The 19,519-nt window shown below is 37.5% G+C and overlaps 1 pseudogene; it reads right to left on the bottom strand.

The window, feature by feature from the left end:
• Positions 1 to 5,072: 5,072 nt before the first annotated feature.
• On the bottom strand, positions 5,073 to 6,481 carry LOC105708106 (keratin, type II cytoskeletal 8-like; annotated as a pseudogene).
• Positions 6,482 to 19,519: the final 13,038 nt, after the last annotated feature.

Raw genomic sequence — 19,519 nt, 5'->3', positions numbered from 1 at the left:
AAACATTTACCAGGATACCACTTCTAGACATTTTTGTCAACATTTGGTATTTAATGCTTTGTGTCTACATTTTAGCCATTTAGATGGTGGTGTAGTACTATCCCTTTGTAGGTTTAATATGCTTCTTTGCGTCTCTGATGAGAATGAAGTTAAACAGCTTTTCAAGCATTTGTTGGATATTTTAATATCCTTTTTTATTATGTTCTGTTCATTTGTCTGTTTTTCTAGATAGGTTGTCTTATCTATCTATCTACATGTATGTATATATGTTTATATATTCTTGGTAGAAGATCTTTGCCAGATACATGTATTTCTAATAGCATCTCCCATCCTGTGGATTGTCTTTTCATTTTTTATTGGTGTTTTTGACGAACAGCTCTTAATTCTAATGTGGTCTAAGTTACCATTTCTTTCTTTAATGGTTAATGTTTTTTGTGTCCTATTTTTTAAAAAAAATGTTTGCCTATACCAAAGTCACAAAGAGATTACCCTTAAAGAAATCTTTCTATAAAATATTTACTATTTTACCTCTAACATAAACATTTTCAACTCATTTGCAATTCATATGGTGTAACTTTGTTATATAATTGCAGTTTTTTCCATATAAATTGCATTTAATATTGCACTATTTATTTGAAAGATTACACATTCACTTCTGCACTGCAATGTCACCTTTATGAAAAAAATTGGGTGATAATATTTGCCTGAACCCTTTATTTTATTCCATTATATAGATCTCTTTCTCTCTATATATATCTACAACCATTCCAGTTAGTATATCCTTGCACTAATATCACAGTTCTTATTTACCATATCTTGACATAGGGTAGTGTAGGTCTTCCAGATGTGTTCTTTTTTTTTTTTTCAAGATTGCATCTATTTTAGCTTTTTTAGTATTCTACATGGAATTTTTAGTATTTCTACGTGGAATGTTTTTAGTATTTCTACATGGAATATTTTAGTATTTCTACATGGAATTTAGAATCAGCTTGTCAATTTACACAAAAATCTCTGCTGTTGTCTTGATTGAGACTTGAGGTAGATTGAAAATGTCCACAAATTCTTTAACACCGCCCACAGAGGACTATGATGACGTCTTCTTGTTTTATTGATCTTTCATAATTATGAAACTTTATTTTTCTCTAGTATTGCTTCTTAATTTTCCTGATTACAGTGTCATTAGCTACTTTTTTGGTTCGTGACTTCTGTTTCAGTCCTTTTATATCAAACTTTTGGCAGATTAGTATTTAAACTATATTTCTTGTAACTAGCATATATTTGGGTTTAAAATATAACATCTTAATATTTTACTTGTAAATTTTTGATTTATTTTTATTTAATGTAGTTACTAATACATAATTTGGTTTAGAATGTATTTGCCACTAAATCATAGAGTTTCTATTTGAATCATGTTTCATATTCCTTTTTACTTCAATTCTTGCCTTCTTTTAGCATAATCAATATTTCTATTTTGAATATTTTTCTCTATTAATTTGTCAGTTATATTTTCTTCCACTATGTTAGTAGCTACCATAGAAATTACAGCAGGGCAGCCCTGAAAAAAGGCAGCAGCACAGCAGAAACTCATAAATAAAGCCCTAACTCCCTGGGACAGGGCACCTGGAGTTTATGAGTTCTGCTGTAGCAGACTTAAATGTACCTCCCCAGGAGCTCTGAATGAACAACAGAGCTCACAGCTCAGCACCTGAGCTCCTATAAAGGACAGACTGTCTCCTCAAGCAGCTCTCTGGCCCCACATATCCAAAGAGTCACCTCATAAAGGAGAGCTCAGACTGACATCTGGAGGGTATCCTTCTGGGATAAAGATAGCAGAAGAAGAAACTGGCAGCATACCTTACTGTTCTGCAGTTGCTGCAGGTGATCCCCAGGCAAGCAGGGCCTGGAGTGGACCTCAGCAGTCCTAGAGCAGAGGGGCCTGACTGTTAGAAGGAAAACTAAGAAACAGAAAGACCTGTAAAGCAGGTCTAGTGATGATGAAATCTCTGAGTATTTGCTTTTTCACAAAGGATTTTATTTTTCCTTCACTTATGAAGCTTAGTTTGGCTGGATATGAAATTCTGGGTTGAAAGTTCTTTTCTTTAAAGATGTTGAATATTGGCCCCCACTCTCTTCTGGCTTGTAGGGTTTCTGCTGAGAGATCTGCTGTGAGTCTGATGGGCTTCCCTTTGTGAGTAACCTGACCTTTCTCTCTGGCTGCCCTTAGCATTTTGTCCTTCATTTTAATCCTGGTGAATCTGACGATTATGTGCCTTGGGGTTGCTCTTCTTGAGGAATATCTTTGTGGTGTTTTCTGTATTTCCTGGACTTGAATATTTGCCTGCCTTTCTAGGTTGGGGAAGTTTTCCCCTATAATATCTTGAAGAGTATTTTCCAGCTTGGATTTATTCTCTCTGTCACATTTAGGTACACCTATCAAATGTAGATTAGGTCTTTTCACATAGTCCCATATTTCTTGGAGAGTATGTTCATTCCTTTTTACCCCTTTTCTCTAATCTTGCTTTCTCATTTTATTTCATTGAGTTGATCTTCGATCTCTGATATCCTTTCTTCTGCTTGGTCAATTCGGCTGTTGAAACTTGTGTATGCTTCGCGAAGTTCTCGTGTTGTGTTTTTCAGCTCCATCAATTCACTCATATTCCTCTCTAAATTGTCCATTCTCATTAGCATTTCGTCAAATCTTTTTTCAAGGTTCTTAGTTTCTTTGCCTTGGGCTAGAACATGTTCTTTTAGCTCACAGAAGTTTCTTATTACCCACCTTCTGAAGCCTGATTCTGTCATTTCATCACACTCATTCTCCATCCAGCCTTGTTCCCTTGCTGGTGAGGAGTTGTGATCCCTTGTAGGAAGAGAGGTGTTCTGCTTTCAGGTGTTTTCATCCTTTTTGCGCTGGTTTCTTCCCATCTTTGTATATTTATCCACATGTCATCTTTGTAGTTGTTGACTTTCAGATTGGGTCTCTGAGTGGATGTCCAGTTTGTTGATGATGAAGTTATTTCTTTCTGTTTCTTAGTTTTCCTTCTACCAGTCAGGCCCTTTTGCTGTAAGACTGCTGAGGTCCACTCCAGGCCCTACTTGCCTGGGGATCACCTGCAGCAGCTGCAGAACAGTAAGGGTTGCTGCCGGTTTCTTCTGCTATCTTTATCCCAGAAGAATACCTGCCAGATGTCAGTCTGAGCTCTCCTTTAAGAGGTGGCTTTTTGTATGGATGGGGGTCAGGGAGCTGCTTGAGAAGACAGTCTGTCCTTTATAGGAGCTCAAGTGCTGAGCTGTGAGCTCCGTTGTTCATTCGGAGTTGCTGGGCAGGTACGTTTAAGTCTGCTGCAGCAGAACTCATAACTGCCCCCCCTTTTTTTCCCAGGTGCTGCATTTCTGGAAGTTAGGGCTTTATTTATGAGCTTCTGTTGTGCTGCTTGCTTTTTTCAGGGCTGCCCTGCCCAGCGAGGAGGCAGCCTAGTCACTGTCTGCCTGTAGAGGCGTTGCTGAGCTGCTGTGGGCTCTGCCCAGCTGCTGTGTGAACTTTCCTGCAGTCCTGTTTATACTGGTGTAGTTAGAACTGCCTCGACAATGGTGGCCCACCTCTGTAGTGGCGAACTCTCTCTGTAATGGCGAGCTGCCTCAGCAATGGCGGGCTGCCTCAGCAATGATGGACTACCTCCATAGTGGTGGAGTGCCTCTGTAATGGCAGATGCCCCTCACCCACAGAGGTGGAGCATACTGGGTTCAGCTGTGCTTGCTGTGAAACTCTCAATCCAGAGTGTCTCAGATTGCTGTTTTTTTGTGGGGTTGGGATCAGGTAAGCCTGATCATCACCTGGCTCCCTGCTTCAGAGCCTTTTTTTTTTTTTTTTGGTCTCCCAGGTGTTCCAGTCACTTGTTGAAAAGGTGCTGGGACCTGTGTGATTTCCTGTGTGGCGACCCACTGCCCCGGCTCAAACAGCCACGCTGAGATTCGTGGTGCTTTTTTGCCTGGGAATCTCCTGGCCTGGCTCCCTCTTTCAGTCCCCTTTTCTGTCAGTTGAATAGGCAACTCTGTCTTCCCCAAGCTCCAATCGCCAGCTAAAATGGTGCATGGACCCGTGTATTTTGTATGGAAAACCACTGTGCTGGGGCACCGGCCAAAACAGCTGTGCCTACCAAAACAGCTGCACCATCCGAAACAGCCATGCTGGTCACCCGTGGGGCTCCTCCACCTGGGACTCTCCTGGTCTGTGGGCAATAAAAATCCATCTGGAAATGTGGCATCCACTCACCCTCCATGCTTTCACCGGGAGCTGCAATCCTCAGCTGCTCCTAATCGGCCATCTTGGCTTCACTCCTTGTCAAGTATTTTCACTTCAGATTTCATTTTGCATATAATTCAGACTGTACAAAATATTCTGATTACTATTTTGCACAATCTAAATATATATTTACTTTTACCCATGTGTTTACTCTCTCTGGTGTTCCTCATGCCCTTTTGCATTTTCATGTTTCCATCTGGCATCATTTTCCTTTTGACTAAAGAATTTTCTTTGTTTTTATCCTGTTTTCTTTCAGTGTTGGTCTGCTGGTGAGGAATTTCTTAATATTTGTTCATGTGAAAGCCTCTTTATTTCATCTACATTGTTGAATAATACTTTCTTTGGGTGTAGAATTCTATGTTGATAGTTCCTTGTGGTTATTTTTACTTTAGCACTTAAAAATGTTATAGTATTACCTTCTGACTGACACTGTTTCTTTTAGGAAATCTGCCTTCAGTTTTCCAGTTGTTCTTCTAAATGTACTGTCTTTTATTCATCCGGTTGCTTTAAAGATTCTCTATCATATTTTTCTTTTCTTTTCTTTTTTTTTTCAGAGCTAGCTGAGGTTTTAGTTTGGACACACACACACACAATAAAAGGCAATTGAATTGTTTTGTAGCTGGAGGCATGGACAAGGGGGATCCCCAGGCAGTAAACTCCCTAGCGGGTGGGTTGAGGGCTAGGGCTAAGCCTCAGGTGGGTCTCCTGTACCTTGTGCTCCCCTGCCCAGCAGCCACAGGAGGGGCAGGCTGAGAGGGGCTGCCGTAACTGTTCACTTGGGCAGAACATCAGAGGACTTGGACACCAGCTTCCCATCGCAGGTCTCGATCTTCTTCACAACCATGGCCCTGGTGAAGCTGATGTGGCTGAAGGAGCTGGAGCCCAGGACATAGCTGAGGCGGGGGCTTCTGAGGCCCCCATAGGCTGAGCACAGACCACTTGCATAGCCACTGGTGTTCTTCCTATGAATACTTATCTTCTGAATCCCAGACTCCAGCCAGTTCTCCTTGCCCTCCAGTAGCTTCCTGTAGTGGCGATCTCGATGTCCAGGGCCAGCTTGATGTTCATCAGCTCCTGGTATTCACACAGCTACCACACCTGTCCTCCTTGGCCTGCTGCAGAGTGACCTTCAGCTCGGACAGCTTGGCATTGGCATCCTTAACAGCCAGCTCCCTATGCTGCTTGGCTGTGATGGTGGCCTCCAGGGAAGCCCTTTGGCCTTTGAGGCCCTCAGTCACAGCCTGGAGCTGACTGATGTTCCAGTTCATCTTGGAGACCTCAGTTTTTATCATTCCCATGCTTCCCAGCCAGTGTCTGCAACTCCTCATACTTGATCTGGTACAAGTTCTCTGCCTCAGCCCTGCTGTGGTTGGCCATCTCCTCGTACTGTGCCTTGACCTCAGCAACGATGCCATCCATGTCCAGGGAGCCACTGTAGTCAATGGGCAGCACCACAGACTTGTCCGAGATCTGGGGCTGCAGGTCCCGGATCTCCTCTTCATACAGCTGCCTAGGGAAGTCGATCTCATCAATCAGCCCTTCCAAGAGAGACTCCAGCTCCACCTTGTTCATATAAGCTTCATCCACATCCTTCCTGATGAGGACAAATTGATTCTCCATCTCTGTATGCTTACTGATCTCATCCTTCTACTTGCTCTTGAAGTCCTCCACAAGCCCCTGCATGTTGCCAAGCTCCGCCTCCAGTTTCAGCTTCTCCTGGCCCAGAGTCTCTAGCTGCCGCCTAAGGTTGTTGATGTAGCTCTCACTTATGTTGTCCATGTTGCTCTGAGCTGTCTTCTGCTGCTGCAGGGGGCTCCACTTCATCTCCAGCATCTTGTTCTGCTGCTCCAGGAACTATACCTTGTCGATTAAGGAGACAAACTCGTTGAGGGTCTTGATCTGCTCCTTCCCCTGTGTGAGCACGGCCTGGATGTTGGGGTCCACCTTCAGGTTAAGGGGGCTCAGCAAGCTCTGGTTGACAGTGATAGTGGTCATGACTCCCACGCCACTGGCCCCACCATAGCCTCCACCTAGGCCAGCCTGGAAGCTGCTGCTGCCCACTCGGGAGAAGCTCAAAGAGCTGATGCAGGCACCAGGTCCCCTCCTGTAGCAGCAGCTGCTGAAGGTCTGGAGGCCAGAGATGGACAACTTGTAGGACTTTTTGGTTATCCTGATGGACATGGTGGAGGCAGGAGTGGAGGCAGGTGGGCTGAACCATGCTGAGATGCCAGAAGGAGCCAAGAAGCTGCTTCTTCATCTCTTTTTTTCTCAACAACTTGACAATGATGTACGTAGGTGTGGTTTTCATTTTGTTTATCCTGTTTATGATTCACTGAGTGTATTTATTCTGTAGATGTATGTCTTTTATTAATTTTGTAAACTTTTTGAATATTATTTCTTTACGTATTGCTTCTGCCCCATTCCTTCTTTTCTCCCATTCCATGTTTGTTAGTTTTTTACTGTGTCCTACATATCTCTTATGCTCTATCTTTTTTCCCAGTTATTTTTGTTCTTGTGCTTCAATTTTAATATTTTCTATGATTTTGGAGTCATATAAACCTGTTCTTTTGTGTTACATATCCCATTAATCCAATGCACTGAATTCTTAGTTTTTCATTGTATGATATCCAATTGATTTTTATTTTCATTAATTCAAATTCTGTATTACAGTTCTTGGTTCTTTTACATCTTTTATTTAACCTTTCCTTCGTTTAAAAACATTAATCATAGTTAATTTTTAAGTCATTTTCTGATGATTTCACTATCCAGATCATGTGTGTTTCTGCATCTTTTTTCATCTTTTATTTTGATATATATGTCATATTTTTACTTCTTTGTATATCTAGTAATATTTTCATTGCATGTCATGTACCATGTATAAAATATTGTAGAGGCTTCAGATGAGAGATTCTACAGAGAGTTCCACTTTTCCCCTTTTAGGCACATAAGGTGAGCATATGCTTAATTTAATCCAGTCAGAAATTGTTCATGATGAGGGCTAGAGTGCAGTTTTAGTAAAACTGAGTCTATGTCTGGTTTGCTTCTTTTCCCTAGGATATAAGAGCTTTGTAGATTTTTATTTTGTAATCTCTGAAAGACTGTGAAAGATCCAGATCTGCTATTCACAATTTGCAGCCTCCTGGAATTTCAAATTCTGGCACATGTTTGTTTCCTAAGAACTGGGTGATTGCTGGAGATTTCACTTCACCTTTTTATGAGTATTTTACCTAACTATACCAAAAGTCAGCAAATGTTCAGTGGGGAAAACCTGCTGAGCATTTGTGTATCATTAACTTTTGTATTTGTCACACCAGCCTTGTCAAACTGCCAAAAGCTTTGCTGTTTTTTCTCTCCTCCAGCAGAGGCCCTTTGTTTGAGTGAGCCTGGTTTTCAGCCTGTTCTCAGAGTTGGTAAATTTTCCAAAGCAGAAAAACAGTTGAAGATTGTCAACTCACAATGGAAAAGATTTTCCTTCCTTGAAATTTTAATTTATTTAATCTATGTTTCCACCACTATTTGGTAATTTAACATTACAATTTTTGTAAATCATCCAGTTTTTTGTAGTTGTAGAAGACTGTTGCCTCTCATATACTTTTATTCATAAGCATTTTTGAATAGATATTTTTGAGGCTACTATAACTAGGATCTTTGAATGGCTTAAATATTTCTTACTCATTTGTAGAACTAAAAAGTTATTTTTCATATATTGTTTTTGTATCCAGCAATTTTACTAAAGTCCCTTTGTAAATGTAACACTTTATCCATAGATTTTAAAAGATTTTTTAAGTACTCAGTCATATACTATATAAATGATAGTTTTACACTTCTTTTTGCATGCTTATGTTCTTATTAATGTGCTGAATTGTCTAGGACCTCCACTATAATGCTGAATAGTAGTGATGATGGCAGCCATTTTGTTATATACCCTGTCTCAAAGACCAGTATTTTAATATATTACAGATATGTGTAATAGTTTGAATATATATTTCTAGATACATTGTATCATATTAAGTTCCCATGTCTTCCTTGTTTTCTATTTTTTGGTATATATAAATTTTATCAAGATCTTTTTGCCTATGCCTCTTTATGTAGTCAAAATATTATTCTCTAAAATATTAATGTACTGAATTAAATTTAAAAAATTGTAACCAGAATTGCCTTCCTGGGATAAATCCAACTAGGTCACGATGTATTAGGCTGTTTATATATTGTTAGATATGATTTATGAACATTTGAAGGATTTGTTCATTCATGGCCATGAGTCAGAATGGCCTCTAATTTTATTTGTTCATACAGTCCTTGTCAGATTTTGATCTCAAGGTTATGCTACCTCAACAAAAAGTAATTTGGGGAGTTTTATAACTTTATTTATTCTGTGGAAGAGTTTATGTTAGATCATAATTACTTTCTTCTTGAATTATTGCTGGAAATTCCAGCAAAGCCATTTTTGCCTAGATTTTCTCTGTGGGAGATGTTTAGTTTTTAGTTTATTTAATAGTTATAGGAATATTCAAGTGATCCTCTTGTTTTGGTTTTCTCAGTGTTTTATTGAGATATAATCTGCATATAATGAAAACTACAAAACTTAAATAAAAAGATTAATTTTGACAAATGAATACATTAATGCGACCATCACCCAGATCAAGGTAAAGAATATTCCATGACCCCAGAAAGTTCCCTTGTGCCCTTTCCAGTCACTATCCCATCCTTTAAGTGACCATTCTCATATCATAGATGAATTTTGCCTATTCCTGCACTCCATATAAATGAAATCATATGGCATATATTCCATTTTGTGTCACTTCTTTTACTCAGCATCACAGTTTTGAGATCCACACCTGTTGTTGCATTTATCATCAGTTTGTTCATTTTAGTACTAAATAGAGCCTTCATGATTGTACCACAGTTTGTTTATCGATTATACTGCTGTGGAATTTGTTTTTTTTCCCCCAGTTTTTAGCTATTGTGAATAAAGTTTTTATGAACTTTCTTATTTAACTTTTTTTGTGAACATATGATTTCCATTTTATTGGTTATGTATGTATGAGTAGAATTGCTGGATTGTGGGTGTAGGTATATTTGAGAAACTGCCAAAGACCTTTTCAAAATGGTTGTGCTATTTTAAACTTCCACCTTTCATGTATGAGAGATGTAATTGCTTCAAATCCTATTTGACCTTTTACCCTTTATTGTGAATGTGTAGTGGTATTTGATTATAGTTTTAATTAGACTTTCTATGATGACTTGTAATGTACCTTCTCCTTGTTTGTTGACCATTTGCATATCTTCATACATATTCTTTTTTTAATTTTATTTTTCCATAAGTTATTGGGGTACAGGTGGTATTTGGTTACATGAGTAAGTTCTTAAGCAGAGATTTGTGAGAACCTGGTGCACCCATCGCCAGAGCAGTATACACTGTACTATATTTGTTGGCATTTATCTTTTGCCCCTCCTACTCTTCCCCCAAAGTCCCCAGAGTCCATTTTATCATTCTTATGCCTTTGTGTCCTCACAGCTTAGCTCCCACATATCAGTGAGAACATACAATGTTTGGTTTTCCATTCCTGAGTTACTTCACTTAAAATACTAGTCTCTAATCTCATCCAGGTCATTACTGTTAATTCATTCCTTTTTGTGACTGAGTAGTATTCCATATATATATATATGCATATGCCGGAATTTCTTTATCTACTCATTAATTAATGGGCATTTGGGTTGATTCCACAATTTTGCTATTGGAAATTGTGCTGCTATAAACATGTGTGTGCAAGTATCTTTTTCAAATAATGACTTATTTTCCTCTAGTAGATACCCAGTAGTGGGATTGCTGGAGCAAATGGTAGTTCTACTTTTAGTTCTTTAAGGAGTCTCTACACTGTTTTCCATGGTGTCTGTACTAGTTTACATTCCCACTAGCAGTGTAGAAGTGTTCCCTGATTGCTGCATCCACACCAACATCTACTGCTTTTTAATTCTTTCATTATGGCCATTCTTACAGGAGTAAGGTGGTATTGCATTGTGGTTTTGATTTGCATTTCCTCTATCACTAGTGATGTTGAGCATTTTTTTCTTTTTTCTTTTTATTTTTTTAACTTTATGATCAGGTCTTTAATATAAATGATAGAAAAGACATATTTGAAGGAACACACTGATGTTTACAAACAGGAAGAATGGAGCCCAGGAATCTTAAAAAAAACTAAAGTTTAATCCATTTTGATTAAAAACAAATTCTTTTTTTCTTGTAATAATAGCTTACATTTATTAGACATTTGCTGACTGTCAGGCTGAGCAATAAGAACTTTGTATTAACTCATTAACTCCATCTCATATACTTTTGAAATAGCTATTTTTTTTTATTATACTTAAGTTCAAGGGTACATGTGCAGATCATGCAGGATTGTTACATAGGTATACACATGCCATGGTGGTTTGCTGCATCCATCTCCCCATCACCTGCATTAGGTATTTCCCCTCCCTGATTCCCCGACCCCCTGCTAACCCTCCCCTAGCCCCCCAGCCCCCCCACCCCCCAACAGGCCCTGGTGTGTGATGTTCCCCTCCCTGTGTTCATGTGTTCTCATTGTTCATGTCCTTATGAGTGAGAACATGCAGTGTTTGGTTTTCTGTTCTTGTGTCAGTTTGCTGAGAATGATGGTTTCCAGATTCATCCATGTTCCTGCAAAGGACATGAACTCATCCTTTTTATGACTGCATAGTATTCCATGGTGTATATGTGCCACATTTTCTTTACCCAGTCTATCATTCATGGGCATTTGGGGTGGTTCCAAGTCTTTGCTATTGTAAACAGTGCAGCAATGAACATACGTATGCATGTGTCTCTATAATAGAACGATTTATAATCCTTTGGATATATACCCAGTAATGGGATTGCTGGGTCAAATGGTATTTCTTTTTATTTTATTTATTTTATTTTACTTTTTAACATTTATTTATTATACTTTAAGTTCTGGGGTACATGTGCAGATCATGCAGGTTTGTTACATAGGTATACACATGCCATGGTTGTGGTTGGCTGCATCCCTTGACCCGTCATCTACGTTAGGTATTTCTCCTAATGCTATCCCTCTCCTAGCCCCCCAACCTCTGCTATTCCTACCCTAGCCCCCCACCTCCCAGGCCCTGGTGTGTGATGTTCCCCTCCCTGTGTCCGTGTGTTCTCATTGTTCAACACCCACTTTTGAGTAAGAATATGTGGTATTTGGTTTTCTGTTCTTGTGTCAATTTGCTGAGAATGATGGTTTCCAGTTTCATCCATGTCGCTGCAAAGGACATGAACTCATTCTTTTTTATGGCTGCATAATATTCCATGGTGTGTATGTGCCACATTTTCTTTGTCCAGTCTATCATTGATGAGCATTTGGGTTGGTTCCAAGTATTTGCTATTATAAACAGTGCTGCAATAAACATACATGTGCGTGTGTCTTTACAATAGAACGATTTATAATCCTTTGGTTTTACCCAGTAATGAGATTGCTGGGTCAAATGGAATTTCTATTTCTAGATCCTTGAGAAATTACCATACTGTCTTTCACAATGGTGGAACTGGTTTACACTCCCACCAACAGTGTAAAAGCGATGTTTCTTGGCCATTTGTGTATCTTCTTTTGAGAATTTTCTATTCATGTCCTTAGCACACTTTCTGATGGGATTGATTGTTTTTTTTTTTTTCCCATGGCAATTTGTTTGAGTTCATTTTAGATTCTGGATATTAGTCCTTTGTCAGATGTGTAGATTGTAAAGATTTTCTCCCATTCTGTGGGTTGTCTGTTTACTCTGCTGACTGCTCCTTTTGCTGTGCAAAAGCTCTTTAGTTTAATTAGGACCCAGCTATTTATCTTTGTTTTTATTGCAATTTCTTTTGAGTTTTTGGTCATGAAATCGTTGCCTAAGCCAATCTATAAGGAGTTTTCCAATGTTATCTTCTAGAATTTTTATAATTTCAGGTCTTAGGTTTAAGTCCTTAATCCCTCTTGAGTTGATTTTTGTATAAGGTGAGAGAGGAGGATCCAGTTTCATTCTCCTACATGTGGTTTGCCAATTATCCCAGCAACATTTGTTAAAAAGGGTGTCCTTTTCCCACTTTACATTTTTGTTTGCTTTGTCGGAGATCACTTGGCTTAAGTATTTGGGTTTATTTCTGGGTTCTCTATTCTGTTCCACTGATTTATGTGCCTATTTTTATACCAGTACCATGGTATTTTGGTGACCATGGCCTTATAGTGCAGTTTGAAATCAGGTAATGTGATGCCTTAGCACACTTTCTGATGGGCACACTTTTCTTAGCAACACTTTCTTTGTTCTTTTTGCTTAGATTTGCTTTGCCTATGAGGTCTCTTTTTTGGTTTCACATGAATTTTAGAATTTTTTTTCTAACTCTGTGAAGAATGATGGTGGTATTTTCATGGGGATTGTGTTGAATTTGTAGGTTGCTTTCGGCAGTATGGTCATTTTCACAATATTGATTCTACCCATCCATGAGCATAGGTTGTGTTTCCATTTGTTTGTGTCATCTATGATTTCTTGTAGAAGTGTTTTGTAGTTTTCTTTGTAGAGGTATTTTGACTCCCTTGTTAGGTATATTTCTAAGTATTTTATTTCTTTTTGCAGCTATTGTAAAAGGGGTTGAGTTCTTGATTTAATTTTCCACTTGGTCACTGTTGGTGTATAGAAGAGCTACTGATTTGTGTACGTTAATCTTGTATCTGGAAACTTTGCTGAATTTTTAAAAATCAGTTCTAGGAGCTTTCTGGATGAGTCCTTAGGGTTTTCAACGTAAATGATCATATCGTCAGCAAACAGGGACAATTTGACTTCCCCTTTACCAATTTGGATGCCCTTAATGTCTTTTTCTAGTCTAGTCTGATTGCTCTGGCTAAGACTTCCAGTACTGTGTTGAAGAGGAATGGTGAGAGTGGGCATCCTTGTCTTGTTCCCATGTCCTCAGGGGAGATGTTTTTAACTTTTTTGCACTCATTATTACATTGGCAGTGGGTTTGTCATAAATAGCTTTTGTTACATTAAAGTATGTCCCTTGTATGCCGATTTTGCTGAAGGTTTTGATCATAAAGGGATGCTGGATTTTGTTGAATGCTTTTTCTGCATCTATTGATATGATCATGTGATTTTTGTTTTTAATTCTGTTTATCTGGTGAATCACATTTATTGATTTGTGTATGTTAAACCATCCCTGCATCCCTGGTATTAAACCCACTTGATTATGCTGGATTATCTTTTTGATATTTTGTTGGATTTGGTTAGCTAGTATTTTGTTAAGGATTTTAGCATCTATGTTCATTAGGGATATTGGTCTGTAGTTTTTTTTATTGTTGTTTTGTTTTTTTTTTTTTGGTTGTGTCCTATCCTAGTTTTGGTATTAGGGTGGTGCTGGTTTCATGGAATGAATTAGGGAAGGTTCCTTCTTTCTCTATCATGTGAAATAGTGTCAAAAGGATTGGTACTAATTCTTATTTGAATACCTGGTAGAATTCTGCTGTGAATCTGTCTGGTCCTGGACTTTTTTTGTTGATAGTTTTTTAATTACCATTTCAATCTTGCTGCTTGTTATTGGTCAGTTCAGGGTATCTAATTCTTCCTGATTTAAGCTAGGAGGGTTGTATTTTTCCAGGAATTTGTAGAATGCATTATTATTAACTATGGTTATCATGCTGTGCAATAGATCACTAAAACTTATTCTTCCTTTCTAACTAATGCTTTGTATCCTTTGGCCAAAATCTCCATTTTTCCTATATCCCCTTCACTCTGTAGCCTCTGGTAACCACCATTCTACTCTCTGCTTCTATGAGGTTGACATTTTTAGATTTTACATGTAAGTGAGATCATGCAGTATTTGTCTTTATGTGTCCAGCTTATTTCACCTAGCATTATGTCCTCCAGGTTCATTCATGTTGTCATAAATTACAGGATTTCCTTCTTTTTTTTGATGAACCTATGCTTTCATTTCCCTTGGAGAAGCAAAAATATTTCATTCAATTATTGTCAGATAACATACTTTGTAGGATTTCAGTATTTTGACTAATCTTGAGAATTACTTTTGGCCCAGTAATATTCTTTCATATTTGATGTGCCATAATTCTAAAAAGTAATGTATATCTTGTAGCTGTAGTTTAGTATTTTATAAATTCCAGTAAGTTCAAATTTGCTGAGAGTGTTGATCACTATAGTGTTTCTGTTACTATTTTCTTTTGATCAGTTATTCTATCAATTCCTGAGAAAGACATACTAAAATTTGCACTTCTGCCTGCGGATTTCTTTTTCTCTCTAATTTTGTCAAATTTTGCATTTTATATTTTGAAGCTCTGTTATTCATCACATTTGATTATTTTGTTGTTTTCATAAGTTAAATATTTTATTATTAGGAAATCTCTCTTCATATATCCACCAATAAATTAGCCTATTAAGACTTGGTTTTGAATCTTACTCTCTTTGATATCCATATAGCAAATCCAGACTTTTAAAAATAGTCTATTTTTTAGAGCAGTTTTATGTTCACAGCAATATTGAGCAGAAGGTCCAGAGTTCCTATATACCCCCTGCCTCCTCACATGCTAGACCTTTATTATCAACATCTGCCATCTGAGTGATACTTTCCTTACAATTGATAAAAATACATTGACACATCATTATCACCTCAAGTCCATAATTTACATTAGGATTTACTCTCTCTCTGTGTGTGTGTGTGTGTGTGTGTGTGTGTGTGTTTTCAGGATCTGGCTCTGGCTCTGTCACCCAGGCTGGAGGGTAGTGGCAAGATCTCCGCTCATTGCAGCCTCTGCTTCCCAGGCTCAAGCAATCCTCCCAACTCAGCCTCTTGAGTAGTTGAGACTACAGGCACGGGCCACCACGCCTGGCTCATTTTTGTGAAGATGGGGTTTTGTCATGTTACTCAGACTGGTTTTGAATTCTTGGGCTCAAGCAATCTACCTGCCTCAGCCTCCCAAAGTGCTGTGAGCCACTGGACCCAGACAGGATTTACTCTTGATATTATACATTCTATGAATTAGGACAAAAATGTGTAATGCCATGTATCCACCATTATAGTATTATACAGAGTAGTTTCACTGCTCTAAAATTCCTCTGTTCTCTGCTTGTAATCCCTCCCACTCCCCATTCCCTGTGTGTTAGTTCTTTTATTTTTCCAGCTTTATTGAGGTATAATTGACAAAAATTATATATGTTTAAAGTTCACAAAGTGATGTTTTGCTATATGTATACATTGTGAAATGATTACCACAATAAAGCTAATTAACATATCCATTAGCTCACATAGTCATAATTTTTTGAGGTGAAAATATTTAAAATCTACTCTCAGTTAATTTTGGATATATATATATAGTACTATTAACTACAGTGACCATGCTATACACTAGATCTTCAGAACTTGTTCATCTTGCATAACTGAAACTTTGTACGATACTTTGACCAATGTCTTCCCATTTCCCCTAACCCCTATCCCCTGACAACACTATCTTTCTGTCTGGTTCTAGGAGTTTGACTTTTTAAATTCCACATGTAAATGACATCATGCAGTTTGTGTCTTTTGGTGCCTAGGTTATTTCATTTAACATAACATCCTCCAGGTTCATCCATGTTGTTGCAACTGAGAGGATTTTTTTAAATAAAAAACTGAATAGTGCCATTATATATCTGTGTGTGTGTATGTGTATATATATATATATACATACACACACACACGCACACATACACAATATATACACATATATGTATATATAATATATAATCATATATAAATGGACACTATATATATATGTATACCACATTTTCTTTATTTATCCATTGAAGGACACTCAGTTTGCTTCCATATCTTGGCTATTGTTAATAATGCTCAAATGAACATAAGAATGTAGACATCTCTTCAAGATTCCAATTTCAATTCCTTTGGTTATATACCCAGAGGTGGGGCTACTGGATCATATAGTAGTTCTTTTTCTAGTTTTTTCAGGAACTTCATACTGTATTCCACAATGACACTGTCAATTTATATTCTCATCAACAGTGTACAAGGGTGTCCTTTTCTCCATACCTTTACCAACTCTTGTTATTTTTTTGTCATTTTGATAATTGACATCCTAACAGGTGTGGTGATATTTTATTGTGGTTTTGATTTGAGTTTCCCTGATAGTTGGTGGTGCTGAACATACTTTATTATGCCTATTGGCAATTTGTATGTCTTTTTTTGAGAAATGTCCTTTGCCCATTTTTAATCATGTTATTTGTTTTCTTGCTATTGAGTTGTTTAAATTCCTAATATATTTTAAATATTATCCCCTCTCAGAAATATGTTTTAAAAATATTTTTCTTCCATTCCATAGTCTTTTTATTCTTCTGATAATTTCATTTGCTATGCAGAAGCTTTTTTATTTCATGTAGTCTCATTTGTCTATTTTTGCCTTTGTGTTGTGTCCTTTTGAGATAATAGCCAAGAGAGTATTTCCTGGAACACCGTCAGGAAGATTTTTTTCCTATTTTTCTTCTTGGAATATTACAGTTTCAGACCTTACATTTAAGTCTATAATCCATTTTGAGTTTATTTTTACATGTGGTGTAAGATAAGTGGCCAATTTTATTCTTCTACAAGTGGATGTACAGTTTTCCAAGCACCATTTATTGAAGAGAATATACTTTTCCCATTGTGTGTTCTTGGCTACTTTGTCAAAGATCAATTGACTGTAAATATGTAGATTTATTGCTGGTCTTTCTATTCTGTTCCTTTGGTCTATTTGTCTACTTTTAGGCCAGTATCATTCTGTTTTGATTACTATAGCTTTGTGGTATATTTTGAAATCGGGTAGTGTGAAGACTCCAGTTTTGTTCTTCTTCCTCAAGATTGCTTTGGCTATACAGGGTCTTTTGTGTTTTTATACAAGTTTTAGGATGTTCTTTCTATTTTTTTGAAAAAATGACATTGGGATTTTGATAGGAATTGCATTGAATCTGTAGATCACTTTGAATAGTATAGATATTTTAAAAATATTAATTCTTCCAAATCATGACTATGGAATATCTTTCCATTTATTTTGTCTTCTTTAATTTTTTCATCAATGTTTGATAATTTTCAGTGTCCAGATATTTCACCTCCTTAATTAAATTTACACCTAAGTATTTTTTTCTATTGTAAATGGGATTATTTTCTTAATGTCTTTTTCAGATAGTTTATTGCTAGTCTATAGAAATATTAACTACTTTTGCCTGTTGGATTTGTTTTCTCAACTTTACTGCATTGACTTATTAGTTCTAAACAGTGGGCCTGGAGCCTGGGGCCATGGAGATGGGTCTGGCACTGGAGTGTGCCTGGAGCCTAGGCTGTGGGGATCTTTCTGGAGACCAGGTACATGTGGAATGAGCTGGCAGTGGGGAGGGCCAGGAGTCTGGGTTTGTAAGGGTTGACCTAGTACCCAGGAATACTGGAGTAGTCCTGGTGCTGGGGTCTCCAATGAAGTCACATGCTCACTTCACTCTCCTTCCCGCATATTGAGAGTATCTCCAGATTGCACTGTACAGGCCTGAGGAAGAGGTGATGGAGTAATGTAAAACTGTTCTTCCTACCCACATCTATGCATCTTTTCTTATTTCTGTGCTCCACTTTCTATGCTCCAGGTGCTGTATCTATCATTTGGACTCCTTAGGATTTATAAAGATATTTTCATGTATGTATTGTTATTCAAATTGATGTTCTGAGAGGGGATAACTGCTGAAGCGTATTCTGCCATCTTGCTGACTTTATGCCTCCTCAGCATTTTTATGCTTATTGCTGGCATAGTATTTTTTTCAAGCCTTTTACTTCCAACCTACCTGTCTTAATATAAAGTGAAATCGTTGTAGATAGCATATAGTTTGGTCTTGCATTTTTATTCCATATTGATAATTTATATCCTTTAATTGTAGTATTTGATAGATTTACATTTAATATAATTATTGATATGGTTGGATCATTTACTGAGATCTATTATTTAATATTCATTTTCTATTTGGACAATCAGTTTCTTGTTTCCTTCTACTCTTTTCCTGTGTTAACTTGAGATAATTAGATATTGGTTTAGAATTGCATTTTAATCTGCCCATTGCTTTCAGCCATCTCACTTTGCATTAATTTTTAGTAAGTGCACCAGTGATTGTATGAGATATCCTTAAATTTACTTCCTTCTTTTTGGTGGGTGAGAGGTAGGTAAGAACACTTAACATGAGATCTACCCACACAATAAAATTTTTAAGTGCACAATACAGTATTGTGAACTATAGGCACTATGTTGTACAGCAGATTTCTTGAACTTATTTATCTTGCAGAACTGAAACTTCATACCCATTGAACAACAACTACTAATTTCCCCCTTCCCCCCAGGCCCTGGCAAACATCATTCTACTCTCTCCTTCTGTGAGTTTGACTATTTTAGATACCTCGCATGAGTAGAATCATTCAGTATGTGTCCCTCTGTGACTGGCTTATTTCACTTAGCATAATGTCCTCCAGGTTCATCTATGTTGTCACAAATAGCAGGATTTCCTTCTTTTTAAAAATGAAATAATATTCCATTGTATGTATATATCACCTTTATCCATTCATTTGTCATTGGACACTTAGGTTGCTTTCATACTTTGGCTATTATGAATAATGCTACAACAAGCATGAGCATGCAAATGTCTTTCAGAGATCCCTATTCGATTATTTTGGATATATATCCAAAGATGGGATTGCTGAATCATATGGTAGTTCTATTTCTAATTTTTTGAGGAATCTCCATAGTGTATTCCACAATAGCTGTACCAATTTGCATTCCCACCAACAGGGCACAAGGGCACCCTTGTCTCCAGAAATTTGCCAACACTTGTTTTCTCTTGTTGTTTTGATAATAGCCCTCCTAACAGATGTACTGTGATATCTCATTGTGGTTTTGATTGGCATTTCCCTGATGATTAGAGGTGTTGACCATTTTTATTTTATTTATTTTTTATACTTTAAGTTCTGGGATACATGAGCAGAATGTGCAGGTTTGTTACATAGGTATACATGTGCCATGGTGGTTTTCTGCACCCATCAACCCATCATCTACTTTAGGTATTTCTTCTAATGATATCCCTCCCTAAGTCCCCCACCCCCAACAGGTCCTGGTATGTGATATTCCCTTTCCTGTGTCCATGTGTTCTCTTTATTCAGCTCCC

The sequence above is a fragment of the Aotus nancymaae genome, unplaced genomic scaffold (genome assembly GCF_030222135.1).
Source record: "Aotus nancymaae isolate 86718 unplaced genomic scaffold, 86718_ANA_hifiasm-v0.15.2.pri h1tg000138l, whole genome shotgun sequence".
Lineage (NCBI taxonomy): Eukaryota > Metazoa > Chordata > Mammalia > Primates > Aotidae > Aotus > Aotus nancymaae.
The sequence above is the reverse complement of the archived record's forward strand: the minus strand, read 5'-3'. Positions and strand labels throughout refer to the sequence as shown.